At 39.8% G+C, this 20947-nt stretch overlaps 1 protein-coding gene across 3 annotated transcripts in view; it reads left to right on the forward strand.

Moving 5' to 3' along the window:
* The window catches only part of PCBP4 (poly(rC) binding protein 4), a 1043920-nt gene that overhangs the window by 135432 nt on the left and 887541 nt on the right, over positions 1-20947 (forward strand). For 2 of the 3 annotated variants that reach the window (XM_044077471.1, XM_044077469.1), the window contains exon 2: positions 15791-15903. The exons of the other annotated variant lie outside the window; for it this stretch is intronic. The gene's annotated coding sequence lies outside the window, so the exon portion shown is untranslated. The remainder of the gene's footprint in view (positions 1-15790; positions 15904-20947) is intronic. 3 annotated transcript variants of the gene reach the window in all.

The raw sequence follows: 20947 nt of genomic DNA on the forward strand, positions 1-20947 counted from the left end.
GATTCTAGTGAAACTATTTGACTGGAACATCGGATGAAAATCCACCCTTCTGCACACTCCTTGTCATCACTCTTTCTGTTGTCTAACCAGATCATAATACAGTGGTGTTTCCATTGAAATAAAAGCTAATTTCTTACACAGTAAGTAAGCATTTAGGAATTACTATAACAAATTTAATGATATCCTTGCCACCCTAACTGTGTGTGAACCCAAAATGTTCCCGATAGTTCTGCCATAAACCATGTCCACACTGGACATAAATACAGAAGATTTAGGGAAAAAAACTTCTGTAGATAAGATAAAACTGTACAACAGGAACAATCCATCCTATAATGGTACTCAAATTCAACTAGCTCATCATAGCCCAAAACTAGTAACAAGGGCAGTCTTATCAACCAAGATCTGTTATGAGCTTAAGCTTGCCAGTAAACTGGAAGAAAATTTCACATTATTTTATTACAACCTAAAAGAAGCTTAGATATCCTCACCCCATGTGCAAAAATGGGAAAAAAAGGGGGTTATTGATGGTAGACTATACCAGGCTATAACTCATACCACACTTTTCGGCCATGTAACCTGGACCGAAACACCAAAGGCGGAGGTGTGTCCATATTCATTAAGGATATCCACACCTCCAGGCTAGTTGCTCAGCATAATGCATCCGAGGTTATCCAAGTGCAACTAACTCTGGGCAGAACTGCAATCCAAATTGTAGCTTGCTACAGATCCCCCACCATGCCCCAGAATTCCCAATCCTCTTTTCTTGATGTACTGGAAAATATTATGGTTCAACCAAATACCCTAATAATGGGCGACTTCAACTACCCCACCATTAACTGGGAAAACTACTTGTGTACCAACTCCTTAGCTCAACGCTTTCTGGAATTCATAAACTCCAATGCCCTAGACCAAGTTATCCACACCCCCACCAGGGGCAACAATATCCTAGACCTAGTCATTACCAACATGAGTGACCGGTGTTCCACACTTGAAGTCAACTCCTCGTTGGTCCGATCCAACCATAAGCTTATCACCCTTGATATCCACATCCCGCCCCCACCCACCATAATGGAAACCACAGTAAAAAATTTCTCTAAAGCCAACTTCATGCTTCTTAAGACAGAAGTGGTGAATGTCATGACACCCATGCAGATGGACAATACAGTTACAACTGCTGAATCCTACACAAGTGCACTGTATAAGCACTTACACGAGTGTGTGGATCGTGCTATCCCAAACAGAACCAAGACGCTATCCTCCAAAAAAAGGAAGCCAATCTGGTAGTCCCCTGCCATAAACAAACTGTACAACAGAAGGAAGAAACTGTTGCAAAAGAGAGTAAATTCCCATGAGTGGAGGAGCTCCCTGGTCAGCCTCATTAAGAAGCTGAGATCCCGTATAAGAGCCTCCAAAGCTAGCTATGAAAACAAAATTGCCACTAAATCCAAGGACAACCACAAAGCATTCTATAGCTATGTCAAGAATCTAGATGGCAACACCCAGATCTGCTCTGAGTTACAGCACAAAGGCACGAAAATTACAGAACCAACTGATATTGCCAACATCCTGGCAGATAGGTTCAGTGCTAACTTTAGCCCCCTCTCACCCCCTAAAGGGCCCATACCTATACAGGAAGAATGCAGAGTCCCTGTAATCGCAACTATGTAGGTAGGTAAAAATTGCACTCTCTAAAGCCAAAAACACAGCATCCATGGGACTGGACAACATCCCAGGCTGTGTTTTACACGAACTTCAGAACGAACTGGCTCCCCACTTAAGCACCATGTTCAGTAATTGCCTTGCATCAGGCGTTGTGCCCACTGAATGGTGCACAGCAACAGTTGTCCCACTCCACAAAGGGGGAGTCACCACTGATCCCGGGAACTATCGACCTATTAGCCTGACGAGCCTGGTCTGCAAGGCAATGGAATGTATCATCATGGAACTCATAAACAAAGACATTGGTAACCTTCAAACTCTGGATCCCACCCAGTTTGGGTTTGTGAAAGGCAGATCATGCCTCCTGAATCTGATCGACTTCTTTGAGGCAGTCACCAAAGCCGTGGATGAGGGTAAGGTGGTTCACACAGCCTAACTTGATCTCGCCAAGGCTTTCGACACCATCCCCCACTCTGGAATTTTAGCTAAACTCACTAAACTAGGTATAAATCCCTATGCCACAAGATTTGTTGCCAACTGGCTCACTGACAGAACCCACACTGTAAAAGTTGCAGACTCCAAATCTGACCTCAAAGCAGTGACAAGTGGAGTACCACAGGGTTCCGTCCTGAGACCTCTCCTGTTTGGTATCTACTTCTCTGAAGTACAGGCTAACACAGAAGGCCTCTGGCTAATGAAGTTCGCAGATGACTGCAAACTAGGAGCCATAGTCAAGTCCCCAAATGATGTGGATATCCTACAGAAGGGCCTCACTGAGACAGATGCCTGGTGTCAGAGGCATGGCCTCAAGCTCAGTGCCAAAAAGTGCAGTGTCATCCCCTTTGGTAAAAACTCTGTACCCATGAACTACCACATAGGCAGCAATCTACTTAACACCGAATGCCTGATAAGAGACCTTGGGACTCAGGTGGACAGTAGTCTCTCCTTTGATAGCCACATCGCCACAGTAATCAGGAAGTCCTTCTATGGGGCACACCTCATCATAAAAGGGTTCTCATTCAGGAAAAAAGAGGTCATTGTTTCCCTCTACTCGTCACTCATTAGACCCATTATAGAGTACAATGCCCCTTTTGGAATGTACCTCTCAATCTGCAACAGCTGGAAAGGCCACAGAAGTACCTCACAAAGAGGATTACTGGCCTCAAACAAATGCCCTACACTAACCTCCTCAAAAAACTCCAGCTTTACTCCGTAGCATATCGCCTACTCCGAGGTGGTCTCTGCCTAACATATAAAGCTATGTCAAACCCAGAGCTGTTGGACATGCTACACCTAAAGAAATCCCAATCCCTCCGAGCTACATGCTCTAGGGACCTAAACCTTGTCACCACAATAAACAGGACACGCCGGAGGGATAGATTCCTGTCCCAGAGACTTCCTATACTCTGGAACAAGCTACCCATCTATGTCAAGCAAAGTTCTTCATTAAAAACAAACTCAAATTGCATATCAATACACTCTGGCTATGCTCCTGTACTAATCCAAATTAACTCTCCTATGTCTCACTAATATTTTTTTTTTCCTTTCATCTTTATGTATGTATACTACATCTAATCTGGAAGCTTTATTCTATCTCCTTCCAGTCCTTGCCAAACACAGTATAATATTAAACTTTATATTGTTTATCAGAATGTTTATTTCAAATTTATATTGTTATAAGAATGTTACCTATTGCTATTACTTAAAAAAAAAAAAAAAAGTATAGTTTTTTATTTTCTTTTTGTATTTTCTTTTTTTTGTATTTTTGTATTTTTGTATTTTCTCTTTGTAATTTTGCATAAGTCTTGGAGCTTTTCTCTTCGGGCCTCTACTGAAAATGGACATATATCCAGTTAGACTAGCCCGTTCAACAAATGTAAAATAAAAATAAATAAAAAAAGAAATTAGCACTCTTCAAGAAAAATCTTGATGAGTGGATGGGAAATAGGAAATACACCCCGGGGATCACTTCTGTGTCTCTGCTCGACAATGGCACAGGAAAATAACTTTCTTGGGTGGCGTAAGCTATGGAACCTTGCTGGCTAGGCTTACGTAGGCCCTTGGGCCGATAGCCTAGTACCTACCTATGAACTTAAGAGACTGGATGGATAAAGGAAACTTGGAAGTAGTATGTGGGATTGTTGTGGCCTGGAAATCAGTGATACAATATACCCTCCATCCAAAAGACATCACCATCATCCTATCAAAGAAATTTAGTCCCAGCGTCACAACCCCATTAACTACCATCACTGTTATTGTCACAACCCCATTAAGTACCTTCAGTGTTATACTAGACTTAGAATGACATTTACCCTACACTCCACCTCCCAATTATACCTCCTGATCAAATAGAAGCAGCCATGGATAAATAAAGAATACTAGTTCTAGAGGCCCAGTTGCATCTCAGAGGTTTTTTTTCAGTGCTTTAAAAGATTTATTTTATTTATTTATTTTACATTTGTTGACCAGGCTAGTCTAACTGGATACAGGTCCATTTTCAGTAGAGGCCAGGGGAGAAAAGCTCTAACACAAATACACAATATAGTATAAAAGTTGTGACAGTTCAAGCTTGACGCAACTGTTATTAAAAAAAGTCCAATACTGTTGTAGCAGTACAAGCTTGATGCAGCTGTTATTAAAAAAGTACAAAACTAATGGTGAGCATAATACAAATAGTAAAGGTAATATACAAAAAGTTGTTTACTTTATCCATATATGCATAGAATTAAAGTGGAAAACATGATTTATATGAATCTGTAAGGAGAAGTCAGTAGTTAGTGCAGTTTAATATTAGGTGAAAGTATACATAGGTATAAAATAAGAAAGTTAGTTAGGGTTAGTACAAGGGCATAACTAGTGAGTACTAAGAAATAGTTTTAGTTTCTGTTTAAAAAGTGTTATTGAGGACAGAGATAGGAGTTCAGTGGGAAGTAGGTTCCAGTGTTTTCCTACAGAATTAGAGAACAAAGAATCTCCTGCTAAGTTGTTTGATCTGCTATTACTAATAAGTAGTTTATTAGAGGAGCGTAGATTCTTAAGATTGTTGTAAGGGGTAATGAAAGTAGAGTGTGTAGGAGTATTGGTGGGGTGATACAGGCTCTTATGGGTAATAGCAAGCTGGTGAAATAGAAGCTGATTTTGGAACTCTAGCCATCCTAATTATTTTAGGTTGCTACAATGATGAGTTGTAAAAGGAGAACCAGTGGCAAATCTAGCAATATTATTATAGGAAATTGACAGTTTGTTGAGGTTGTTTTTTGAAAGATTAATGTACATAGGTGAAGCATAGAGTAGAGTGGAGATTAAATGACTTCTTACTATAGCGGTCCTGGCTAATGGAGTAAGAAAGGGTTTGATTCTATAGAGTGATCCCAATTTCTTGTTGACTGTTTTTATTGTACTGTTAATGTGAGTATTAAAGTTAAGGTTGCTATCTATAGTTATTCCTAAAAGTTTGGTGGTTGGGTCAGGAGATATGAGCGTGCCGTTCTTAGATATGAGTGTGAAGTAAGCAGGGGTTGACTTACAGGTTGGAGTAAAAAGTAGAAGTTTAGTTTTTTTAGGGTTCAGTAGGAGGCAGCGGTTTAAAAAACATTGTTCTACTGTATTAAATGCTTTTTGGGTAAGGGACTGTAGCTCAGAAGGAGAATTAGCTGAACAAATTATAGCGGAGTCGTCTGCGTATTGAATGCAGGTTGCATGAGGAATTGCTAAGTGGAGGTCATTAATAAAAATGGAAAATGGCAGTGGGCCTAATATGGAACCCTGGGGAACACCAAGGGAAATGGGGAGGTGTGTAGATATATTGTTGTCCCATAGTACAGCCTGTTGTCTGTTGTATAAGTAAGATTTGAACCAATTTAAGGCTAAAGGTTCAAGAGAAACAGATTTAAGTATATCTACAAGGAGCTGGTGATTAACCATGTCAAAAGCTTTAGATAAATCTGTAAAGACTGAAGAGGAGAGAATATTGTTGTTACGGTTTTTGTTAATGCAGTCTGTAAAGGATAGCAGGGCAGTGGTGGTACTGTGGGATGGTCTAAACCCATGTTGACAGTTGGCGAGTAAGTTATTTTGGATAAGATGTTTAAGTAGTTGCTTATGGACGCATTTTTCCATTATTTTTGCCAGTGGGGAGAGTAAAGCTATTGGACGATAGTTTGAAAAGTCATTGGAGTTACCACCTTTATGTAGGGGGATGATGTGCGAGATTTTCCAGATAGATGGGATAGTTTCTTCTCTTATGGTTCTGTTTATCAGTTTGGAAATGGGGAAGGCTATGGCTTTGGCTCTTTTTTGCAGGTATTCTGCTGTTAGTTGGTCAGTAGAGGGGGTGGTAGGTTTTAGTTTTTGGAGAAGAGAGCAGATAAAGGAAGTAGAAACAGATTGTAACTGAAATGATGGAAGTGGGCAATTAGGTGAGGTTGTTAGATTAGAGGTACTTGGAGATAACTGACTAGCCAGAGTTTGGATGGCGTCTGTAAAAAAAAGAATTGAAGGCGTTGGCAGTTTGTGTTGGATTTTCACGGTTGGAGACTTGGGGGTTAGGTGTATTAGACTGGCCTGGGTGTAGTAGTTTGTTAATGCTAGACCAAAACATTTGTGGATTCTTAAAAGCATCTCTACTTTTGTTCCCAAACTATGGCAGCAGATTGTAGTGTTCCCCATCCACAAAGAATGACCCACAGTTGACCTCAGAAGCTATAGACGCATTAATCGTGCATTAGTTATGCAGAGCTTTGGACAAGAAAAGTATGGAACTTGTTAGGAGGAGCATACGAAATCTTCTGTGTCTTTTATACAAAACAGTAGACATGTTTTAAGGGAAGGCTGCTTGGGTAATATAGAGCCTCCCTTGATCATGCAAGACCTTTATTGCTATTCCCATGAAGGAGTTATGAATAAACTGGGTCAATGCTTATGTAATCCACTGTAGTGACAATTGGCTTTCCAGTATAACCCAAATGGTAAAAGTGGGATTAAGCTCTTGATAGAAATTTACTTTTTCAAATACTGTTTATGAGCGTATTTGATGTGCAAATAAACTAAAGCATTTTAGCAGATTAGGGAAGCACTGAATAATAGCTGTCCTTAGATCAAAAATAAGACAAATGGCTCTAGCCATACTCTATCAAATTCAGAGCTGCATAGTGACCTTGATGCTACAATAAATAGGAAGGAGTGTAGGATGACTAGTTCTCTGCTTAACAAAAAAAAAAAAAACTTCATTATAGTTAACATTACAGCTTCTAACATGTCCAACTTTGATTTTTTTTGGTATGGATTTTGAAGTACATGCTTATAAGGTAAAGCTTATATGATATACTTTTGTAATTTATTTCATCTTGATAACTTTGCATACAGCATAACATTCAACCCCTCAAGCAAAAATTTAGTGTTCCTGCCACCTTGGGCTAAAGGTCTGTTGATGTTAGTTAATTCCATTTTCCTAAATACACGCAGAACACCAGTGTGTTAGAAATTGTGTAAAGGGCAGATTTTTCTTTCATTTTTTTTAAACTCTAAATTATGGAATTGCATTCTGAAACTTCCAAGTTAAACTGTACATGTGGTTAACAGGCAGAAGTACTCTACCTAATCACTCTTAAGTACTGTCTTCCCCCAGTTCACACTACAAAAAGAAGTACTCAAGGTTTTGTCTACTAAATTTAAGGAACACACTTTTAGTCAATGTTCTACCTGTTCTTTTGCACTGAAGTTGAACAAAAGAAAGGCAATGGCTGTTTTATTTACCACAGACTTCCTTATCATGCTTTACTCTTTTTCTTTTTATTACTGATACAAGTAACAAGGTCCTTTTCCATTGCTGCTGATGTTCTTCATGTTTCACTGTTGCAGTCATTACATTTGGGTTATCTGCTTGCAGGTAGCCCTCAGTCGGCTTGTCACCCCTCCATTTTTGTATTCTTCTTCCTGCGTTTTTCCTCAGACATGCAGCTGCAAATGTATTTTACTCTGAATTTAAGCTAATACATTTCAGTCCATTCCATAAAAGCACAAAGTTGTTTTTCAGCTGTTCCATTCATTTGTTCATCAGCTGAGTATCACCAGTAAAAAGGCACACTTTCCCTGAGTGTCATATGTTTAGTTAATGATAACAGCCATAACCAGTGAACATCATAGGATCATAGGATCATAGGAAGTTACTAGGCTACTGGCCCTGAGGCCCTTACAAGCCTAGCCAAGAATTTAGCCCATGTGCCAACAAATCAGTACCCAATGCCACTGTCCAGCAGGGACACAGGTGGAATTCCAGGGGTGTATTTTCTGTTCCCCATCAAGTTATCCAGGTTGCACTTAAAAATGGTTACTGAGGTACTCTGCTTGACGTGGGGAGGGAGTCTATTCCATTCATTTACTGTTACAGTTGCTATTAATGTTACCCTTTGTGTACTGTTTTTACAACTAGTATATTTTACTTATGTTGTTACCAAGGGCCTAACTCCAAGAGTGCCTTGATGAATTTCTAAGTAGCCAGTGTCCACAGTAGTTTTTTCCTTGTTTGTTCTACTGTTATGGCTGACCAGCCAAAAAACGCTCTGTTTGTTTAGTGAATTTCTCACTGTGAGTCTATATGCCTTTTTGTTCTGCTACCGACTGGCTTCCTGATATTCTTTCTTTTTTGTCCCTATATTTCCCCTCACAAAAGATCCAAGATCTTCCCCACCACTGAGTTAAAATGAAAGGTTGGTAGTCAAATGTACATTCTTTATGCTTCCTCTTGTAAATACAAATTACATTTGCTCTTTTCCTGCCCCTTATGCACCTTATTCCCTTTTTATGATTTATTGAAAAGGGCAGTTAACGATTATATTTTCCCCCATTTAAGAGTTACAGGGCCAACAGATTTTCGGCCTAGAGATTAAGGGAAAAAAAATGTGTAAAGTAGGCAGGTATGAATACCGCCTATCTGCAAGATGTATTATAGGTTCATAGGTTCATACTAGGCTATCTGCCCTAGGGCATTTATAAGCCTATCCAGAGTGTGTTTGGCTTTCACCACCCAATTTAAATGAATTTTGCTATGCCCTTTTTCGAGGTTAGTATACTGTGCCTCTGTCTAACAGTGACACAGAAGTGATACCCGGGGTAAACCTACTATCTCCCATCCACTCATCAAGATTCCTCTTGAAGAGAGTCAATGAGGGACTCTGCCTAACCTGGACTGGGATTTTATTCCAGAGTGAAGGGAGCCTCTGGGTTATGAATCCGTCCCTCCAGCATGTCCTATTTATTTCAGTGCTGAGGTTCAAGTCTCTCGAGCGCGTAGCTCGATGGGATTTGGATTTTCTGAGGTGCAGTATGTCCATTAATTCCAGGGTGGACATGGCTTTATACGTCAGGCACAGATCGCCTCTGAGCAGGCGGTATGCCACTGAGTAGAGCTGGAGTTTCTTTAACCGGGCAGCATATGGCATCTGTTTGAGCCCTTTGATTCTCTTGGTGAGGTACTTTTGGGGTCTTTCCAGTTGCTGCAGGTGTCTGGTAAGGTACATCCCAAAAGGGGCATTGTACTCAATTATGGGCCTGATGAGGGATGAGTAAAGAGGCACGATGACCTCCCCTGATCTAGATGTGAATCCCTTCATGATTAGGTGGGCTATATAAAATGTTTTTCTAACCACTTTGGCCACGTGGTTGTCAAATGAGAGATTGCTATCAACTTGGGTCCCCAGGTCCCTAATTACTTCTTCCGTACTTAATGGATTACCACCTATGTGGTAATTTGTGGGCACTTTGTTTTTGCCAAAAGGGATGACTATACACTTTTTGGCGTTTAGCTTGAGGCCATGGCTCTGGCACCAGTTGTCTGTTTCTATGAGGCTCTTTTGTAGGATGCTTGTGTTGGCTGGAGAGTCGATTATGGCGCCCAGTTTGCAGTCATCTGCGAACTTCGTCAGCCACAGTCCTTCCATGTTAGCCTGTACCTCTGAGAAATATATACCGAACAAGAGAGGTCCCAGCACTGAGCCTTGTGGGACGCCACTTGTAACTGGTTTGGAGTCTGACATGGCTCCAGCAATTCTAACCATGTGGGTTCTGTCCTTGAGCCAGTTTGCAACCCATCTAGTGACATAGGGGTTTATATTTAAGCTGGTGAGCTTATCTATAATGCCCGAGTGGGGTATTGTATTGAAGGCTTTTGCAAGGTACAGGTAGGCTGTGTGGACCACCTTCCCCTCGTCAATGGCCTTGGTGACTGTTTCAAAGAAATCAACCAGGTTTAAGAGGCAGGATCTGCCCTTAACAAAGCCGAACTGGGTAGGATTCAGTGTCTGTAGGTCCTCAATATCTTTATTTATGAGGTCCATGATGATCCTTTCCATAGCTTTGCAGACCAAGCTAGTCAGGCTTATGGGGCGAGCTAGTCAGGCTTATGGGGTGATAGTTTCCAGGATCCGTTGAGGCACCACCTTTGTGGAGAGGGACCAATGTTGCTGTACGCCACTCTTTGGGTACATATCCTGTCGTAAGGCTGAGATTGAACAGTAGTTTTATGTTTGGGTTTAGTTCTTCTTGGAGTTCATGTAGGATGCAGCCCGGGACACCATCTGGTCCCATTGATACTGTGTTTTTTGCTTTGGAGAGGGCGGCTGTTACCTGAGCATCTGAGATGTCAGGGGGCAGCACTCTGCTGGGATAGATATTTGCCCTTTTGGTGGGGAAGGGGGGGGAGAAGTTTGCACTGAACCTGTCAGCTAGGATGTTGGCAATGTCTGTGGGTTCGGTGTATTTTTTGTCATTTTGGACTAATTCTGAGCATATCTGGGAATTCCCACCCAGGTTCCTAACATAACTAAAGAAAGCCTTGTGATTATCCTTAGTGTCCTGTGCAATTTTTCTCTCGAAGCTGGCCTTAGACGATTTTATGAGTGCCCGTAGTTTTTTGCTAATACTGATCAGAGATGCCTTCCCTTTTTGGGATTTTGCTCTATCATGTAGTAGCTTCCTCCTTCTATTGTTTAGTTTGTTTATGGCTGGGGTCCACCAGACAGGACACCTAACTTTGGAGGATTGGGTCTTGGTTTTATTTGGGATTGCATGATCCATGCATTCCTGAAGGTGTTCATAGAATGCGTTTATAAAGGATTCTGCGGTCTGGGCCGTATTTTCCACAGGCCCGGGGGCTTTGAAGGATTCCACCTCAGTTTTGAGGAGTGTGAAATTTGCTTTAGAGAAGTTTTTCACTGTGGTTTTCTGGGCAGAGGCTGGGGTCGGGATGTAAATATCTAGTGAGATTAGTTTATGGTCTGATTTTACCAGTGAGGGATACACTTCTGGTCTGGAGCATAGAGTCCCCATGTTGGTGATGATCAGGTCCAGTATGTTTTCCCCTCTTGTGGGAGTGGCAACAAGTTGTTCCATAGCATTTGAGTTTATAAATTCTAGGAACCTTCGGGCTAGGGTGTTGGAGCTAGAGTAATGCTCCCAGTCTATGTTAGGGTAGTTGAAGTCACCCAATATAATGGTGTTTGGAGAGACCTTCATATTTTCCAGTGTTCTCAGGAAGGCTGAGTGGGGTTCCTGGGTTTGGGAGGGTGGTCTGTAGCAGGCTATAAACTGGAAGGCAGTTTTACCCACTGTTAGTTGCACATGGATAGTCTCTGATGCTTCGTGCTGTGCCACCAACCTGGAGGTGTGGGTATCTTTGATGAATATTGATACTCCCCCTCCTTTTGTGGGTCGGTCCACGTTTTGAGGCCGAAAAGCATGGTATGAGGTATAACATGGTAGTGCTGGGGTGCTCTCGGGAGCCTTGAACCAGGTTTCTGTTACTGCACAGATATCGATGTTCTCCATGCTAAGGAGAGTTTTGAGTGCGTGCATCTTGAGGTTTAGACTTCTGGCATTGAGTAGCATTACTCTTAGTTTCTTATCCCTTGTGATACCTATGGAGGTGGGTTTGTCTTTTGAGCCTTGCCTAAAAAAGGCACTATGGGGGTGGCAAGAGCTTTTGCCAATATCCGAAAGCCCAGGGGTGACAGGTGCAAGCCGTCCCTAGTGAAGCATCGTGGCTTGTCGAGCATGTCATCCCAGGCAGACAGGCATTGGATCCCCTTTGAATGACACCAATACTTAAGCCAATTGTTGAAATTGATCATCTTGTCTTCATATTGTGGCATCATTCTTGGTGAGGGTAAGATGCTACTCAAGGTCAGGGTCATACCGGCCTGGGCTACATGCTCAGAGAGCTCCTCTATGTCTCTTTTTTCATGTAGTCCAGGGAGGTACGTCTCAGGTCATTCACACCAGCACGGACAATGACTGAGTCATATTTGTACTTGCCTTGGAGTGACCTGAGTGCTTGTGTTATGTGGTGGATCCTAGCGCCCAACAAGCAGCTCACTGTGACCTTCTCCTTGTTCAGCCTGGTGAGCGGGACGTCAGTGTGCCTGACGATAGAGTCACCTATTACAAGTGTATCAGGTGTGTTGTTTAGCCTTAAGGGCTGTGACTGTTCGGCACACTGGCTTTGTGAGCTATGTGTTGCACGTGTTTTGTTTTGGGGTAGCGGTTGCTTGGGTGTCTGCTTTGGAGGTCTCTGCTGCTTAGGCAGATTTTTATTTAGAGCCTTCGAGTATGTTTTTCTGTGTTTATGTGTTTGGTTTGCTGTCGTGGTAGGTCTATGTGAGACTGGAATTGTAGTGAGTGTGGTTTCCTTCTCCTCCTGACTGGTTACGCCAGTACTGAGTTGAGAGAGCTTAGCCTCCAGTTTGGATATATGGTTGCATCTCTCACATGTGTTGGAATTTGTTGGGAGGAGGAGAGGGTTGTCTGTGTACATGAGGCAGTTGTAACATTGCCTCAAGATTCCCAGATTCACCAGCTGAACCGGAGAGGAGATTGACAACTGACCTTTAGACATGCTAGAATAGTATTGGGAATTCCTTTATAATTGAAAAAAGTGCCAGTGGGGAACAAAGTACTCAAGGGGAGTTTGTGAGGGTGTAGTGCTTTTAATTTTTAGTGCTGACTTATGTAATTGCTTTAGTGAGCAAGTACCAGGCTTTAGAGTGGGAATAGGGTGTTTATTATGAGAACTAGATCAGTTCTAAGGGAAAAAATGAACAGCAGACTTTGTGGAGCCGAGAATGGTTTAAACCCAATTAAGCGGCGCTGCGCTATGTGCAAAATCGCTCAAAGCCACGCTAAAGCGGGTTTTATACAGGGGGACTTGAAAGAGCTACAAATTGGCCCAAAACGGCCAGTAGACTACCAGATTATTGTGCTGGGAACACTCCTCCAGGGATAGATAGGCTGCTACAAGCTCCCCACTGCCACTGGTAAACAAAGAAGCCTCTCTTTATCCAAGAAAGGAAATGGGCAACACAGGAACTTTCCAAAAGTCCAGAATACAGCAAAGCCTGTATTTGGACTACTCTAGGTCAGGAAAGATGGGAAACAAGGAAAATTTTTATTTTTATTTATAACATTAATTATGTTATAGAAGAGCATGGTACTCAAACTTACTTACTAAAAATGAAGCTCAGTTTTAGTTGTTAGAAGAAAGGCTCAGTCCTGAAGAAAGAAACACATCAAATTCAGAATATTAAAGGCTGAGTCCCTTTGTGTAATACAACACATTGTAGAGCTGCCCAGTACAGAAGAAAGCTTTAAAGTGATAAAGCACTTGTTTGTAAAACGGTGGCTCATAGTAGTATCAGTTCTAGCAAGTTGGAATATTTTAGACTCTGCCATTGACTCAGTAGTCACGAAATGATTATTTATATATTTATTAATGTACTTGTTGGGCAAATGGACTTTATTAGCGTATTCAATCTTATCACTGACATAGGCCAGTGGCATATAAAAATGTTATTATGTGACAGTACTTGACAAAACAGTAATACATTTAGGGGGACTCATGACTGTAGCAATGTTTAACAAATTAAGTAAAAATTTTGCTTAATGTAAAAGTTAATATTTTGATATTAATGTGCAGTTTTGTTGGTGCATATTTTCACTGTAAATTTCAAGTGTAGAAAACAGTAACATACCCAGCCAGTAAACAAACAAATGTATTTATTGCTATCTTTATAAATAGGAGACAGGCTGCAACCAAACCTCCCACTATATTCTTTTTTTTTGTAGACATACCTTAATATGCAGACAGTGTTCCTTCTTCTCACTGCTATGTTTACATAAGTTGCAGGCATGAGCCCACCTACGTTAAATCCTGTGTCTAACGAAACCTACTTTTGAAATGTAAATGCTGGCGATTAAATATGAGATCTTAACGTTTCAAGTATAATCCAGGGTGGAAACTCAGATGCTGTAGAATTCTGTCAAAGTATAGTAAAGTGCATGGTTTTGTAAGGTGAATTCAGTGTTATTATGCAGAGTCACATCATTTTAGAAGATCCAACAATAATTTTCAGGTTGTTTAATTGTCTTCAGCTTTTCTTGTATCTTCTTAGACTCTAAAGATAACAGGCTAGTTAATTATCATTTTGTTAAAAGTAATCCATAAACCAATAAATGGAATAACAATGAACACCCCACCCAGGACTACACGTTGCTCTTGTAAAGATACTGGGCTTTTATGCATTTTCTGCAAATAAATAAGACTGCATTATTGGACTTACAAGTGTTTATTTTGACATGTGCTTATGTTCTTTTTCTACTGTTTTCCCTTTCTAGTGCGTTGATCAGCAGTGGCTGCATTTACATGTAGTAATATTTTTTTCTGGATATCTCACCAGGTCCTTCCACGCCTATGTGCAGTGTATTCAAACTTCAGAGGCCACTGTATCTAGTCTTCAGTCAACCTAAATTAAAGCTAGCAGGTCAAAAAATCACAAATAATCGTATCAATGCAAAGTGAAGCAGTTGTAATAGTGTCAGAGAGATCAAAAATAATATGTCCAGGAAGATAAAGTGAAAGGCTGTATTTATTAATAATATAATTAACTTGCCTAATTCTGTGTTACAGGGAGGGGAGATTCTACCAAGCTGAAAAAAAAAAACAATAAATTCAGTAGTCTTAAATGATGAAGATAAAGTTTTACACTCTGCATCTTTGTATTGATCTTAAACTTGGACTACAAGTTATTGATGGCTGTTATTTCAGTCAATATTGCCCACTTATTGTGACTGTTACAGTGAGGTGACTAATGTGATTTTGTGCAAGATAAATACAGACTTTAATAATACAGTTAAATCACTCCTCTTGATAGGTGATGCAAACAGATATAGTAAACTGTTGCTGCATGTTAACTTTGATGCAAATAAAAGCTTTCAACCAAATAGACTACGATTTTGTGTTTTTATTCCCAGAAATGTGTGGATTTATGACAGAGTTTTTTTCATTTACTAGGTTTAATATATAATGAAGCATCTGCTTACATGAAGATAGTAGCAAAACCTTCAAATTTTCTTACTAGAATAAGGAATACACAACAGGGATACACCCTTTTTTCCTATTTTATTTGGTCTGTGTGTTTAACCACTTGCCATTAGGTTAAGGCTTGTTGATAGTCTGTGTATGAAAGTGGAAGCTTGGAGAACAAGGTCTTTGTGGCATCTCTTATCTGTGCTGTGACCTTAGTTACTTCTCAGATTTCCATATATCAAATGAGGATCTCTAGTTAACAAAGGTCACAGATGATTGTAAGCCAGGAGTCATTGTCAAGTCACCCTGTAACATACATGCAGTCCAACAAGAGCTTGCTGATGTCAATTGCTGATGTACAAAAAATGGATTCGAACTCAGCACTAAAAAAGTGCAACATTATTGCATTTTAGTAAGCAATGCTTGTGTGTGTGTGTGTGTGTGTGTGTGTGTGTGTGTGTGTGTGTGTGTGTGTGTGTGTGTGTGTGTGTGTGTGTGTATCTACATGAGTATATATGCAAATGTGTGCATATGGACATGTGTAAGTATGTCTTTAATGTATATAAATGTATGTAAACGTGTGCCTGTGAATGTGTGATATGTTCAGCCAGAGAGTAGATTAAATTTAGTTAGGTTTCAAGATGGCTAATTTATTTTAGTCAAAGAACCAGATTACAGAAAAGAGTTTGCAAATGTTATGCTGTCAAAACCTTTCCAAGATAATTGTCAAGATCACCCATTATCATGACAATCTTTATATTTACTGTTTTCCCGCAGATTCTGAGCAAGAGTGAACCTGAACAAAAATAGCTCGGACTGATTCTTTATGTGATTTGCAAGTGAGTTGCACACGTGTCCAACTTTTGAGAAGACTTTCTTACCTACCAAAGGTAGGTTCTTTTATAGTTAAGACTCTAGTCTTGAGATGTATGTTGTTAGTGACTGGCATTTCATTCCAGATTTGTAAGACAGAGGGGATTATTCAAGATGTGTTTATTTATTTATTTATTTTACATTTGCTGACCGGGAGAATCCAACTGGATAAATGTTCATTTTCAGCGGAGGCCCATGAAGAAAAGCTCCACAGTTTGTAAAAATACAAAGGCATATAAAGGCATGTATACATATATACCGTCAATTCACACATACAGAGACAAAGTACAAAAACATAACATTTTAGAAGTACATAGAGAAAGAAAATGTTTTGGCTGCACATTTTAGAGGTACATAAGAGAAGAAATATTTTAGCTGCTAATTGTAGTATAAGGACACGTTAGTTGTATGACCAGTGATTTCTATTTGAAAATTGTGAGAGTATGTATGATTTTCCAATAGAATTTTCAAGAGTACAGTAGAACTGCTAGTAGATGAGGTTTGCGTATAAAGAATTGTAGTATATGCAGTAAATTAGTATGTAGAGGTTGATAGAGACGTCCTGAGGTAAAAAAGTAAGTGTAGAGGGTCAACCATGGGAAAGGCATAGGCATTGCCTGTTGATAAGAAGGTGTTCCTTTAGTAGTTGTTTAAACTTAATGACAGAGTTTTTTGAGGTAATATCAGGGGGCAGTGAGATCCAGATTCGGCCTATGTAGTTAGGAAATAGGGAGTCTCCTGCTAAGTTGTTGGACCTGGTGATCTTAATTAAGGCCCTGTCATTAGAGCATAATTGTCTTAGGTTTTCATGTATTTTAAGTAAATTAGATAGTGTTGGTATTTTGTCTGGATATAGTAGGATTTTTTTTTTTGCGAAAACTAGCTGGTGGAATGTAATGAGATTTTGGAGTTCCAGCCATTTTAGTTGCTATAGTGAGTGGCAGTGATGGGAATGGTAGGGAGCATTTGTGGCAAATCTGGCAATTTGATTCTGACATGTGTCTAGTTTTGTAATTTCTGTTTTGGATAGGTTGGTGAAGATGGGGGCGGCATATAGAAGTGTGGATATTAGCAGAGTTTGAGCCATGGTGATTTTAGTCTGTTGATATAGGTATGTTTTATTTTTGTACAGACTGCCTAGTTTTCTGTGTATGTTTTTGATGGTTTGATTTATGTGTAGGTCAAACTTCAGTTTATTGTTAGTTGTTACACCCAGTAGTTTTGTGTGGGAGTCTGAGGAGATATTGGTACCATCACTAGACGTAGTACTGAAAGAATGAGTGTCTAAGTTGGATTTATTTGCTTTGAAAATTAGTCATTTGGTCTTTTTTGGGTTCAGTAACAGGTTTTTACTGAGAAACCAAGCTTCAGTGGTTTTGAATACTTGTTGGGTAGTGGAAAGGAGTGTGAGGGGGTTGGTGGCTGAGCAGACTAGTGTTGAGTCATCAGCATATTGTATGACAGTTGCATCCTGGGTGATCTTGTTCATATCGTTGATGAATATGGAAAATAATAGCGGGCCTAAAATTGATCCTTGTGGGACTGTTGTAATAGGGAGCAGTGTGAATAGTTTGTTATCCCACCTGACTGCTTGCTGTCTACCTATTAGGTAATTTTGAAATCAGGCTAGTGAGTTAGCGGCTAGTCCAAGGTCAGAGAGGGACTCCAGAAGTTTGGGATGGTTGACCATGTCAGAGGCTTTTGATAGGTCTAGAAATATGGCCAATGTTAGATTGCCTAGATTTAGGTTCTGGTTGGTTAGGTTAGTGAATGAGAGAATGGCAGTTGTTGTACTGTGGGCTGGTCTAAATCCATGTTGGGTAGGAGGGAGACGTTGCTTTTTAAGTAGGTATTGCATAAGTTGCTGGTGAATACATTTTTCTAATATTTTGGCTAGTGGGGATAATATGGCAATAAGGAGATAGTTGGTAAGATCCGTACAGGTCCCACCTTTGTGTAGTGGGGTGACATATGCTATTTTCCAGACTGTTGGAATCTTGCTTTCTATTATTGATCTGTTCAAGAGTATTGATATTGGATAGGTTATCTCATTAGCAGCTATTTGAAGGTATTTGGCTGGAATGCTGTCGGCAGCTAGGCTAGTTGGTTTGAGTTTACCTAATAGTCTTTTTATATAATCTGTGGGAATAGGTTTGAACTGGAAGGTGGAATTGATATTGCTAGCAGGCTTGGAGTTGCTGGTAGTAGGTGTTGTGGGTTGTTGATGAACAAGTTTTGAAATGGTTTCTATGAAAAATCTATTAAAGGCTTCTGGAACGTTAGTGCTATGCTTTACAGTGGCTGGTGTTGGGGTACTTGGTCTGCCAGGGTGGAGTAATGTATTTACTCCTGTCCAGAGTTTTTGGGGGTTGTTTTGGTGTCTATTTTGCAAATTGAGAAAATAGTTCCTTTTGTGTAGTAGAATTTGTTTTTTTTGTTTAGTTTCTGAGTTTTTGGAATTCTTGCTTGGTTGCTATGGTTTTATTGGCTCTCCATTGATGCCATGCTCTATTTCTGTGGGCTATCATGGTTTTAGTGGTACTTGTGATCCAGGGGGCTATTTTAATATTTTGTTTGTGCGAGGAGGGGCATGGGTGTTTAAGATGTTTAGGAAGGTAATGTTAAATAGCGCAACTACTTCGTCTAATGGGAGGGTCTTTAGAAGATTCCAATTTTGGTATTGTAGTTCTAGTTTGAATTTTGTTATGTCAATGTTTCTTTTGTTTCTAATGGTCCGGGTTAGAGGTTTGGAGTTGGTGTGAGATTTTAGTTTTAGTAGAAGGTGGGCTGGTGGTCACTGAGGTTGTCTGGTAGGACACCTGCTTGATATAATGTATTGGCATTGTTTATTAGGGCCCAGTCTAGGAGGCTTTCTTTGCTTTTATTATTATCTAGCCTTGTACTGGAGTTAATGATTTGGGAGAAATTATACAGATTTATGAGTTGGAGGGGTTGGAGCTAGAGCATGTATGCCAGTCTAAGTTAAAGTCACCTAGGATAATTGTTTCTTGGGTTTCTTGGGGTAGGTTTTGATTGGTCCAGTGTAAAAGGGCTTCTAGGGTAGGGACGTTATTGCCCGGTGGTATGTATCCTATTATAATATTTATAGATTTTTTTGTCAGTTAGTTCAAGTTTGGCTAGTAGCAGTTCTGAGGGCATTAGGGGGAGTATAGGAGGGTCAATACTGGTAACCTTTAGACTGTTTTCATAAAGTAATGCTACACCACCCCCTTTTCTGAAAAGTCTATCATTACATATTACATTATAGCCTGGGGGAAGGAATTCGCTGTCGGGAGTAGTAGGTTTTAACCAGGTTTCGGTTAGGGATAGTAGATTTGGGGAATAGGTGTCTATCAGAGTATGCAGTAGATTTATTTTATTATTAATGCTACGTATGTTTAAGTTCAGGAAAAGTAGGCTGTTCTTTGGTCTGGAGAGTAAGGTTGAGTTATTGCATGGGGGTGTGGAGGAGGGGGAGTGTGTGTCAGGGTATGGGCCTGGATTAGAGTGTATGTCACCTGCTAATCTTAGTTGGTGACTGATATGCTGAAGGAGTTTTGTTAGCTTAGAAAGAATGTGTATGTACTTATGTGTGGAGAGTGATTCTGTGGTTGTTATGATAAGTGCCCTGGATGCTAGAGTCATTGTGCTGTGATGATAACTACTTGAGGGAATGTGTAGGCTATAATGTTTGGTGTGGGTGGAGAAGGTGGATGTATGTTTAGATGGGGTGGTAATGGTGGTAGGAAGAGCGTGATAGGAGGTGAGGTGATAGGATATAGCTAGTAGTGCAAGGGTGATGGTGTTGATTGCACACATGTTGAGTGGTTATAGAGGTATGTGTGTGGGAATTAGTGGGAGGAGTGAGTTAATTAGTGGGAGGTGTATGTAGGATGATGTCAATGAGGATAGGTAGATGGTGTTTTATTATAAGATCTGATTATCAGCCATAGAACTGTAAATGACTATTAAGGGATAAATAGTTATAATCACTTGAAATAGTATAAAATATGGTTTTACAAACATTCTTTTAGAGAGAGAAACCAAATTCCTCATAATATAATCACAATTAGTAAGTATTGGAAAAAATACTTAAAAATCTGACTAGTACAATCACATGTATAAACTGCCAACCACAATAATTAGTTCACAGATACACAAAATAGTGATAATCACACATAGTCTGTGACCTGCATAACATAATGTTTACCACATCATACCAAAAATGCTCTGTTTATATGACATGTAATGGCTGTTCAACTAAAAAATGTTATAAGTTCAGGAAAGTGTCCCAAATGATCTTAATGAATGTCAAAACACTAACATGAATTTAAAGCAGATAAAAAAATCTTTAAAAACATTCCTAGTGATTCAGTATAACTGCATCTAAATGCAACAAACCATAAATCACAATCTAATGTTTATATAGGTCTTGCATATAACATAAATTAAAAGTTTTAATATCCTACTAGTCCCTTTTGTAAGAAGAGCTGACCCAGTGATTATGATTTCACCAAAAACAACAGCCACGATAATTCTGAAATGCTTTTGGAAATCAATAGCCAAAGAAAGCCATTCAAGTGAAACCACCAAATGTTCAAATATATCTATTTCTATCAAAAAGTCGAAGCACGAGAATGTAGCATTCATATATGGGTCATCACATTCATAATCCGAACATAAAGAACTGTCGCAACAACAAAAAAAAATCCTCTGGTAGTGCACTGCTGATGCAAAATCCACTCTTGAGCTAAGTTCAATGAACCCGTAAATTGAAACTAGTCCCTGTGTTATAAATGTATGAGTTTGAATATGAGGATGACAGACATTAAGATTACTGTGCCTATTACTGTGATCCAGTTTACTTTCTATATAGACTGAAGTTTTAGGTGCTTGCATGTACCAACGTTTAACCAATGCATTTTTAGAGAGTTTATATATTTTTTCCAATAGGGTATCTACTATTTATGTTTTAGCTGTTGCTGTGTATATAATGTTAAACTGAATGATTTCTTCTTACCCCTTTAAGCATTGTCTTTGATGATTTGTTTTGTAAATTAT

The sequence above is a fragment of the Protopterus annectens genome, chromosome 7.part0, assembly GCF_019279795.1.
Source record: "Protopterus annectens isolate FY-2018-M chromosome 7.part0, PAN1.0, whole genome shotgun sequence".
In the NCBI taxonomy this organism is placed as follows: domain Eukaryota; kingdom Metazoa; phylum Chordata; order Ceratodontiformes; family Protopteridae; genus Protopterus; species Protopterus annectens.